The sequence below is a fragment of the Chelonoidis abingdonii genome, chromosome 4 (genome assembly GCF_003597395.2).
Source record: "Chelonoidis abingdonii isolate Lonesome George chromosome 4, CheloAbing_2.0, whole genome shotgun sequence".
Lineage (NCBI taxonomy): Eukaryota > Metazoa > Chordata > Testudines > Testudinidae > Chelonoidis > Chelonoidis abingdonii.
In genome coordinates, this window is record NC_133772.1 from 47,125,320 (window position 1) to 47,136,329 (window position 11,010).

General features: G+C 46.4%; 1 long non-coding RNA gene across 1 annotated transcript; it reads left to right on the top strand.

The window, feature by feature from the left end:
• The first annotated feature begins 18 nt into the window (after nucleotides 1–18).
• LOC116835935 (uncharacterized) lies at nucleotides 19–10,048 on the top strand. The gene is made up of 3 exons (XR_004376338.2): nucleotides 19–76; nucleotides 1,320–1,380; nucleotides 9,523–10,048. It is a non-coding gene; the product is annotated as an uncharacterized LOC116835935 (long non-coding RNA).
• The last annotated feature ends 962 nt before the right edge of the window (nucleotides 10,049–11,010 follow it).

Genomic DNA, 11,010 nt, shown 5'->3' on the forward strand with positions numbered 1-11,010 from the left:
GATTGGGTGGCCGCAGAGCCGCGGGTTAGGCTGCGCGGGAGGGAAAGCAGGTTTCAAGGAGGGTTGAGGCGAGAAGGTACGTGGCGGCGCCGGCAGAGGGGGTGGGGCTAGTTCATCTCTCGGGTGGGCCGGGGCGGGCTGAGGGGGAGCTGCTGGCCGCGACTGCCCCCCCCCTCCCCGGGCGCGGGGGTCTGGCCGGTCCGCCCGAGGCGGAGCCCCCCTGCCCGCGGCCATGGGCGAAGCCTGGGCCCGGTCTGCATGTGCTCCCCCCCTGCCCCGGGAACAGGGGGGTTGCTGGCCCTAGAGGCTGCGAGCCAGGGGTGTGAGGGGGTTGCTGCTGGGCCCAGCTCCCAGGATGGAGCCATGAGTGGTTGGGGGCGTTGTTGGCTGGCTGGCTGCAGAGGCTGGGAGCCATGTAGGGAGTTGCAACTTGCTGCTGGTCCTAGAGGCTCATCCAACATGAGAACCTCTTCCCTGAGCTGACCCAGCAATGGCATCCCTACAACAGCTCCCTCCTCAGAAGTGGTTTATTTGTGATGGGGTGGTCCCAGCAACAGGGATGATGGTTTCTAATCATAACAACAACTTTGTGTTTATGTAATGCGTTCTGTCGGGTATGATCCCTAGCATGTTCTCAAACCATGGGCCCCATTCTACAGAGACACAGGCCAGATCTACACCTTCGTTGGTGTAACTACGTTGCTCAGGGGTGTGAAAAGTCCACACCCCTGAGCGATGCAGTTATGCCAGCCTAACCCCGATACAGACAGCGCTGTGTTGACCGGAGGACTTCTTCTGTTGATATAGCTATTGCCTCTTGTGGAGGGCTTCTCCCATCAGTGTAGTAGTCATCACTGAAGCACTACAGCTGCCCCTAGACCTACCCTGACTCTTTAGAGCAATCATTATTCACAGGGATGGTCTCAAGGAAGCTAAGCATGCTCACTCAGCACCTTGTAAGAGCAGGTTCCAAGTGTGCAATTTTGTTAATTCCAATGTAAAATGAAGACCTTGTCCATGAGATCCTGCAAAAGTGACTCATCTGCCTTATGTTGAAGGCTAGCTCTGGAAAAACTCGCATCTTTCTTCTAAAATGTCTTTTCCTTGGCTGTAAATGTTTAATGACTCCCAATGTAGAGATTATATTTTTCTTTGGTTTATTGCATTATTTGCTTTACTTTGATCCATGGGTAGGAGACCCTTAGAGACAAGCTTTTGAGGTCAAGAAGAGCTCTGTGTAAGGTTGAAAGCTTGTGTCTCTCACCAACAGAAGTTGGTCCAATAAAAGATATTATCTCATTTACTTTCTCTCTCTCTAGTATCCTGGGACAGACAGATACACCAACACAGCATACATAAATAAAGCTAGCAGTGTTCAAGGTATGTAGTAATTAATAAGGACAGCTGAGACAGAATAGGTTTATAGTGGGATGCATATAATCCAGGTGAGAGATTCAAAGCTGGCTAAAGGATTTCAACACCCAATTACCATTCATTTTAATATGAATTGAGTGTTCAAATCTCCTAGGTGGTTTTTTACATCTCAGGCTCCATGTTTATCTGTGTGAAAGAACTAGAAGTATACATTTTGTGTAATGAAGTTGACTAAATATAAGGCTATTTTTAAAAAAGTTGTCTAACACAACTCAACTGTTGTCAAAGAAAATTTTGGTTATGACTGGACTATGACATTTTTGTTCAATGTTCTTCATTTTTTAAAAATGGTTCTGCCTTCTTTTACCACCAAATTTGAGAAAACATTTTCAATGTAACTTAGAATTTATTTGTCCAGTAACTTTAATTGAGATGAGAAGAGGACTAAAAAAGAAACTGATCTCTTATTGAAGGTTGAGTCAAACATACTTAACAAATTAAAAAAAAATCTGGTGATCACTTGATGCTGTGGTCTATATAGTTTTATAAAAATATGCTAATGAGTGAATATGATGTAACTGGAATATGCTTCATGCAAAAGGTGTCTTGTAAGGTATCATTACAAAGCTTATAATCTACTGAGTGTGATCATCCTATTTGTATAAATGTACCACTCTTGTATCTGAAACTAGAAATATGAAATACAACTCTGAGGGCCTATTGTAATTATGTAAAGTGTGGGCCATTAATGGTGGTCTGGAATCTTGATGACTCCCATTAACCAGGACAATTGTCTGCATATGGGTGTATTTTACCTGTAAGTCTTCCTGTATACCTGTTTGCTGGCAAGTGGGCAATGAAGTCTTGCAGTGACATGTGAATGTCTGGCTCAGCAAGACAGGGTGTTGGGGTCCGGAGCTGGCAGGGAAGGCAGGAACAGAGGTAGTCTTGGCACATCAGGTGGCAGCTTCCAAGGGGGTTTCTGTGATCCAACCCATCAGTCACATTCTTCAAAACCTCCCTGTATTTGAAATATTCCACTGAGTATAATTTTAGTCCCAAAGCCTTAAAACTATTGTTTACGCAAGTAAGAATTTTCCGTTGGAAGACTGCGGTATGCCAACTATGGGAAAATCACTAATGTATTTTATTAACAATTCACTATGATAAAAAATTATCTCAAGTCTACAATGTGTTCAGAGGGAAACAAAATGAGATCAAGTATTTCATTCACCCTAAGAATTAAAGTTGATTAAACTTCTGTTGTGTGCACTACAATGACTGTGAACCATCTGTAGTTCTAAAATCTAAACAGCAAGTCCACTATGACTAGTTTACAAGGCTAAGTGAAGAGATGGGACACTAGATGGGGAGGGCTCTGGGTTACTACAGAGCATTCTTTCCCAGGTATTCTGGTCTAATTGATTGTATAGTTGAGGGTCAGGAAAGAATTTTTCCCCAGGTCAGATTGTCAGAGATCTGAGGAGTTGGGGTGGTTTGCCTTCCTTTGCACCACAGGGCACAGGTCAGTGGCTGGTTTAAATTGGAGTAAATAGTGGATTTTCTGTAACTTGAAATCTTTAAATCAAGATTTGAGGACTTGGTAACCAAGTTATGGGCCTACTATAGGGGTATGTGAGGGGTGAACAGGGGTGGCTCCAGGCACCCAGCGGCAAGCCACGGAGGGGGGCAGTGAGGCTGCCTTCAGTGGCATGCCTGCGGGAGGTCCGCCAGTCCCGCGGTTTTGGCAGCAAGTTGGTGGCAGGTACGCCGAAGGCGTGGGACTGGCGGACCTCCCGCAGGCGTGCTGCCGAATCCACATTACCAGCAGACCTCCCGCGGGCATGCCGCCGAAAGCCGCCTGAGTGCCATGCTTGGGGTGGCAAAATACATAGAGCTGCCCCTGGGAGTGAGGCTCTGTTACATGCAATGTACAGGAAGTCAGTTTAGATGGTCCCTTCTGTGTCTTGAGTCTATGCGTCTAAGTATGAATATGTTCTGATTTTTGAATTTTTGTTAGACACCTGTCAATTTGTAACCCTCTTTTATCAATGTAAATTGCAGTGTCATAATAAATGCTGAGAGGCAGCAGCCCACCTTGATTGGTACGCAGACATATCACAGGACTCACTAGCAGGATTGGTTTTAGACAGCAGGGTTTTGCCATGGTTCACTAAACTACCATCACCTTGTATAAATCCCTTGGAATAACATTGTGATCTTTCTGTTAAGGCAGAAAAGAAAACATCTAAGATTAGGTGTGGAGGAGACTAAGGAGCTCCACTGGGCCTGTTCCATGCTAATAAGATGCACCTACAAGGCTTCTTCAACCTAGGAGAGGAGAGGTTTAAAAGGGGGTAACTTAACACAGGAAGGGGTGATGAATAGGAAGAGACCACCTCATCCAGAGGTTGCTGGTAACAGAGATAGTACAGCTGGGGAGGAGACAGCTGTGAGATGCACCACTCCGGAAGCCATCCTGACTGACAACAAAGCAATGTGTAGACCCCTATGCAAGTACAAAATTTATACCCACGAATGCGGATATCCACGGAGTTACAGAGCTCTAACAACAACAAGTGAGACCAGCAGGGCCTTTGTCAGCAACCAGGCCAGGAACTCCAGCAGTTAAACAGCAGCATGTCAGGCTGCCCCTTGCAGGAGCCAGCACCCAGCTTATGTAGCTTATCCGCTGTGGCTATACCATCTCCAGCCCAGCTCACTGGAGCTGCCACCAGGCTCACCAGCAGCTGTCCCTGGTCATGCTTGTGTGTGCAAGGAGTTCGTGCGCTCCCAGACAGAAGTCCCTTCCACGCAGTGGTATGCATCTCCTGCCCAGGAGCAATTAACCCCAGGTCAGGGGACACCTTTATAACATGGTTGTCCTGTGACTTGGTTACAGCATGGTTAAAAGTTATAACTCGGCTGGGACTTCTTAAGCTTGTTACAGGGACACAGTTGGACCCAGGTATGCTACAAATTGTGTTATAACAAAGATGATGACTGTGTTGTTACCAGGCTCTCTCACTTGGCTATAGCTGTAGCTTTTTAGGTAGTATCTCCCCTAATCAGACAGTACATCAAGTTCTTCAAGATTGCTAGTGTAGACTAATACAGGCATTTTACCATGTCTTCTACACCTGCTCTTCAATAATGCCTGTATTAGTCTACACTAGCAATCCAAACACCTGTGGAATTGCACCAGTGTTAGTGCGGTGGTGTAAGGTTTCCCCCAAACTGTCAGTGCAGACTAGGCCTTATAAAGCTTGAGGGTAGGAAACTCACTTTAATGCAATGGAGGAAGCTGCTCCATTATTACTCCCATTTTATTTCTATATTACTTGTCTACTCTTGCTGGTTAAAAGATGGTGTTACACTTGATAGTTTTTCCAGTTATTGGCTACCTCCAGCAATGCTTTAAAATTTGCAGGTCACTGCAGTTTGATTCAGTCATCTTGTATTTTTATTATACCTCCAATTTTGATGTCTATGCACTTTGCACAGGTGTTTTTGTTTTAGTCTATTTTAAAAACAAAAAGCCTTTGGAAATCCTAAACACCCTTAACTGGGCTACAACTTGCAGGAGTCTTCATGGCTTGAAAACTGATAAGTGCTGCAGTGTTGCTATTGAAGCAGTTACCTCATCCAAAGTTTGAGAAGTTTTCTGAATGAGAGACTTATCAAGACACAGCAGGGGGAAGGGACTTTCCTTGACCACAGTGGTGTTTTGTGTTCCAGGGGTTTAGAGTAGCTGGGAAGAATTTTTACAGGGTTTACATATATCAATGTGCTCTTTATATTCATCAGAGTGCTGTTATATCTATTATAAAGTTCCCCAGGGGTGTGAATAGTGAGTTCCTGCCACTGCATCTTTTATCTCTCAGCTCAAGAATTGACTCCACGATAAATGCAGTGGCAAATACAGTATTTTCCCCATTGATTACAGTTAGCATCATTTACTCAGGGTAAGAGTAGGGAGAAAAATCTATATGTAAGCAGCAGTCCTCTGTTTAACCATAGAATAGTCACATGCCCTCCAGACTGTTCAAACTGCTGTTAAAATAATTTACCTCTCCCACATCCCTGCCTATGGCAGAGAGCAGCAGCGGTGAAATTCACGTTACCCTGACAGAATTCTTCAGTCCTGACATAGAGAAACCACTGCTTGGTGAGAGGAGAGTTCATTCTCCATACTTCTATAATCCTGGCTTCTCTTTTCAGAGTAGCAGCCGTGTTAGTCTGTATCCGCAAAAAGAACAGGAGTACTCGTGGCACCTTAGATGCTAACAAATTTATTTGAGCATAAGCTTTCGTGGGCTACAGCCCACTTCTTCAGATGCATAGCTGGCTTCTCTGCTACAGTGGACAGCACAAGGACCAATTGGTGTCCTTGTGATGCTGGTTTTGTGTGATGTGCACAATAGTTTGCTAGGAACTGAACTGAGACTGACAAATTGATGGCCTATGGAAAATAAAACAGCTGCCAGGTAACAGACTCATCACTACAAACATGGATTGGCAAGGACATACTGAATGTAAAAGTGAAAAGCCCCTCTGTAATTCCTTGATCAGGCCAGTCCTGCAGAGAGAGAGAGAGAGAGAGAGAGAGTTGACAATATGTGATGGTGTTGATTGCTGAACTAGTGAAAACATGATTAATTATTGGGAGGGAAACAGTAGAATATGTTTCTTCACAGGCTAACATCTCATTGTGTAGGAGGTGACATCAACGGAGTTACACCAATTTACTCCATCTGAGGATGTGGCCTATCAATTCTCTCTTTCTCCTTCACTGTAAAGGAGCTGCAGCGGCACAGGAGCCAGCAAACAGAGCTGTAAATAGGGGAGTTTGCAAGGGAGAGTTTGGTAGAAGACTAAGAGAGGCAGGCAGAGGAACAGACAGGCTAGTAAAGGGAGTGTGTGGTGTTCTGGCAGAGTTTTGGTGCTTGTTGGGTGTTTGTTTCCTGGACTAACAGGATTTAGGTGTGAAGGCTATGACAGATACAGAGGCAGCAGTGGTAGTGACCCAAGCAGTGGAAAAACACAAGCTGACTGGATGTGGAAGCTGCAGCATGTACATGATCCCGGAGGGGGTACCTGAAAAGAGTTTCACCTGCATGAAGTGCCACCTGGTACAGCTGAAGAAAGAAAAGATCCAACGATTGGAGATGCAGGTGGAAACTGTGGTTGAGTTTAGAAGGGAGTTCGAGCAGATGATGGAGCAAAGACACGAGGAGGCTGAAGGGAAAAGCTCAGACTTGCAGATGAAAGGAGGACCAAAGAACTCTGAGGGGAGACTGCTGGGTGAGGAAATGGACAGTGGAAGCATATGACTAAGAGAACCAGGCAGAGGAAAAGAATGGCTAATGAAGGAGAAATAGAGCTCGGGAAAAGGTTTGCAGATTTGGAAAATGAAGGGGCACAGCAGGTAGTTGATGAAGGTGAGAAGGCAAGGAAGAAGAGAAGAACAGCTAGTCCTGTAGGAAAAGGGGAAGAGTCAATGGAGATAACAGCACCAAATATGAGCTCCAGGAGGATACGGCATGGATTGCAAGGGAGAACAGGAATCGAGAGGACTTGCAGCCAGAGAGAACAGGGCATAGACCGGAGAATCGCACCATCACCAGGAAAAGGCAGATCTACATCACTGGGGACTCCTTCCTGAGAAGAATAGGCAGGCCTGTAACCAGAGCTGATCCAGAGAAGGGTCTGCAAGGTGCTAAGATATGGGATGTGGACTTGAGGCTGAAGAGGATCCTAACGGAAGTGGGAAAGAATCCACTGATTGTCCTTCATATGGGAACAAATTATATGGCTAGATTCTCACTGGAATGTGAAGGGAGACTATGCCAGGCCGGGGAAGATGCTTAAGGAAGTCGAGGCTCAGGTGATTTTCAGTGGGATTCTGCCTGTTCCTAGAGAAGGGCAACAAAGGTGTGACAAAATTTATGATGATCAACAGATGGCTCAGGCAATGGTGCTATAAGGAGGGCTTTGGGATGTATGGCCACTGGGAGGCATTCATGGACAGAGGACTTATCTCGGGATGGACTTCACCTGAGTAGGGAGGGAAATAGACTCCTAGGATGGAGGCTGGCACAACTGATTAAGAGAGCTTTAAACTAGGAATTTTGGGGAGATGGTTGGGAGGTGTCCAGGTAATCTCCATGCCGCTTTTAACATTGAGAGAGAAGAAAATGAAGTAAGACAGGATACAGCCGTGTGTAGGAGAATGGGCATAAGGAGGAAGGGTAGTATAGATACCAGTCTAATAGGTGATACTGGTGATAGAATGTCTGTGCCTAAGTGGGTAAAGAATGTGAGCAAAGCCAAACAGCAAAAATTAAGATGTTTTTACACCAATGCGAGGAGCCTAGGTAACAAAATGGAGGAACCAGAGTTACTGGTGCAGGAAGTGAAACCGGATATTATAGGGATAACAGAAACATGGTGGAATAGTAGTCATGATTGGAGTACAGCAATTGAAGGGTATGTGCTGTTTAGGAAAGACAGAAATAAAGGCAAAGGTGGTGGAGTAGCATTGTATATTAATGAGGAGGTAAACTAAAGAAATAAGAAGTGATGAAATGGATAAGACAGAGTCTGGACAAAAATCACATTGGTGAAGAAAGCTACTAGAGCCTCCCCTGGGATAGTGCTTGGGGTGTGCTATAGACCACCAGGATCTGATTTGAATATGGATAGAGACATCTTTAATGTTTTTAATGAAGTAAATACTAATGGGAATTGTGTGATTATGAGAGACCTTAACTTCCCAGATATAGACTGGAGGACAAGTGCTAGTAATGATAATAGAGTTCAGATTTTCCTGGATGCAATAGCTGATGGATTCTTTCACCGAGTATTTGCTGAAACAACAAGAGAGGGTGTCATTTTAGATTTGGTTTTGGTGAGTAGTGAGGACCTCATAGAAGAAATGGTTGTAGGGGACAACCTTGGTTCAAGCAATCATGAGCTAATTCAGTTCAAACGAAATGGAAGGATAAACAAAAGTAGAGCTGTGACTAGGGTTTTTGATTTCAAAAAGGCTAACTTTAAAAAATTAAGGAAATTAGAGAAGTGGATTGGACTGGACTGAAGAACTTGTGGATCTAAAGGCAGAGGAGGCCTGGAATTACTTCAAGTCAAAGTTGCAGAAGCTATCAGAAGCCCGCATCCCAAGAAAGGGGAAAAAACTCAGACAGGAGATGTAGACCAAGCTGGATGAGCAGGCATCTCAGAGAGATGATTAAGAAAAAGCAGAAAGGAGTGGAAGATGGGAGGGATCAGCAAGGAAAGCTACCTATTGAGGTCAGAACAAGTAGGGATAAGGTGAGAAAGACCAAAAGCCATGTAGAGTTAGACCTTGCAAAGAGAATTAAAACCAGTAGTAAAAGGTTCTATAGCCATAAAAGTAAGAAGAAAACAAAGAAAGAAGAAATGGGGCTGCTAAACACTGAGGATGGAATGGAGGTTAAGGATAGGCATGGCTCAATATCTAAACAAATACTTTCCCTCAGTCTTTAATGAGGCTAATGAGGAGCTTAGGGATAATGGTAGGATGACAAATGGGAATGAGGATCTGGAGGTAGATATTACCACATCTGAAGAGAGAGGTTTTAAGGAGGTATTTGAAGGGGGCAAGAGAGTGATTGTTCCAGGCACATGAGGGGCAGTATGACACAAGTCACAGAATAGGAGTGGGAAAAGCAGACAGAGGGAGCAGTAAAGTGAGCGGATTAGGAAGAGGATAAGTATAGGAGTCAGATTAGGAAGAATGAGAACAGAGATATAGACTGGGGCGAGTTTATGTAGGGCCTTGTATGTGAGGATGAGGAGCTTGAAGTGATGTAGTAAGAGACAGGAACTCAATGGAGGAATTCAGAGACCAGGGTAATGTGATCAGAGAGGGAAGAAGTAAAGATTAACAGCATTTTTCAGTATCTTGATACTCATTAATGGAAACATTATCCTAAAAAAGGTTTGGGGGTGAAAGGATGTGCAGTGTTGGTACATTTCATAGTAATCCCACTCTAAACAGGAATAAGAGAACCATAAGTGTCTGTCTAAAAGAAAATGTAACTTCAGTTTTCACGTAAGTTTCTCTTTTATTTGCTCTCTGAATTATTTTTATTGCTTTTTTTTCAGATCACTGGGAGTTCAGAAAATGCCACTGTCGTCATCAGTGGGGCCAATTCAGATATTTCTTGGGAGAGCAAATTCCAGTCCCCGCCCCTGATATCCCTGCCCTTCCAGTCCCCACTTGTCCCCCATCTTCCCCTAGCCTCCTTCCACAGGAAATCCAGGTTTCCCTCAGCCGGGGAGTCTCTGCTCTCTTACCCGCAAAGTGCGTGAGCCGGTGCTGCCGGGAGTCAAGTTCTTAGCTGACAACTCCCCTGCCTCTGTCACACCCCTTGTGCCAGGTCAAAACACCATTCAGTGAAATTTGACTTGGACACCCATCTGGAGGAGGCATGCCTGGGTCAGATTTCAGTGGCATTGCAATCACACAGCCAGAGTGATTCTCCAGACCACTCTGGCGGAAGCAGTACTGATTTAGTACAAGACCAGTGCTTAGAGTTGTTGGGCCATGGTCCCTATGACTCCACAGCCTATGGAACTTTGAATAAGTGCAAAAAACTTTGGACTGGCACCATGGTGATTATAAAGGATTTGGATGTGTGACGAGGGTTGCCGGGGCTCAACCCTCCCTGTGGAGGAGGGGAGCCACACCGGCCCTGTCCTGTCCTCTGCGGGACCGGCTCCTTGGACCCGTGGCCCACCGTCCGGGAACGTTCGGTCCCTATGGAGAGGGCTGAGCACAGGTAAAGTCAGTAGGGGTCCAGCCTTTGATGCAGGCGGGCACCAAACAGTACAATAAGCTCTGGCCCTTCTGGGGCAGGGCCGAGGAGTGACAGAGTCAATAGGGGCCCAGCCCTTGGATCTGGGGGGCTCCAGCAAATACAGTTACAGTTTCTCTGAGCTCTGGCCCTTTGGGGCAGGGCAGAGCAGTGACAAAGGTAGAGGGGCCCAGCCCTAGAGTCGGGCGGGGCACCAAACACAGTACAATAAGCTCTGGCCCTTTTGGGGCAGGGCAGAGCAGTAGCAATCACACTGGCCTCATTAGGCCGAGGCGAGGGGGATTCTGCCACCTGGTTACGGGTGGCAGGGGAAACGCAGGCCCCCCCACTCTGCGTTCCAGCCCGGGGCCCTATTAGCGGCTGTCGCCGCTAGTGGCAGTCTGTGGGGATCCAGACCAAAACACACTGACAGAGCGATCAGTGGGGATCCTGACCGAAGGACATGGCCATAGGCTCGGGGCCCTTTGCAGCCTGACTGTAGTCAGCTGCCCCCGGGCTACTTCCAATTTCCCCCTCGTTTCCTACCTGGTCCGCAGGGTCGCCCAGCACCATGGGCTCCTCCCAGACAGGACTGGGCGGCAGGTCTGGGAATACCTCAGGGAAGGCGGGCCAGGTCTGGTCCGATGGCTCCTCGGGGCCATAACAAGGACAGGGTAGCTCTGGCAGCTTCTCATCGTAGCGGCTGCGGGGTAGCTCTGGTAGCTCCTCGTCGTAGCGGCTGCGGGGTAGCTCTGGTAGCTCCTCGTCGTAGCGGCTGCGGGGTAGCTCTGGCAGC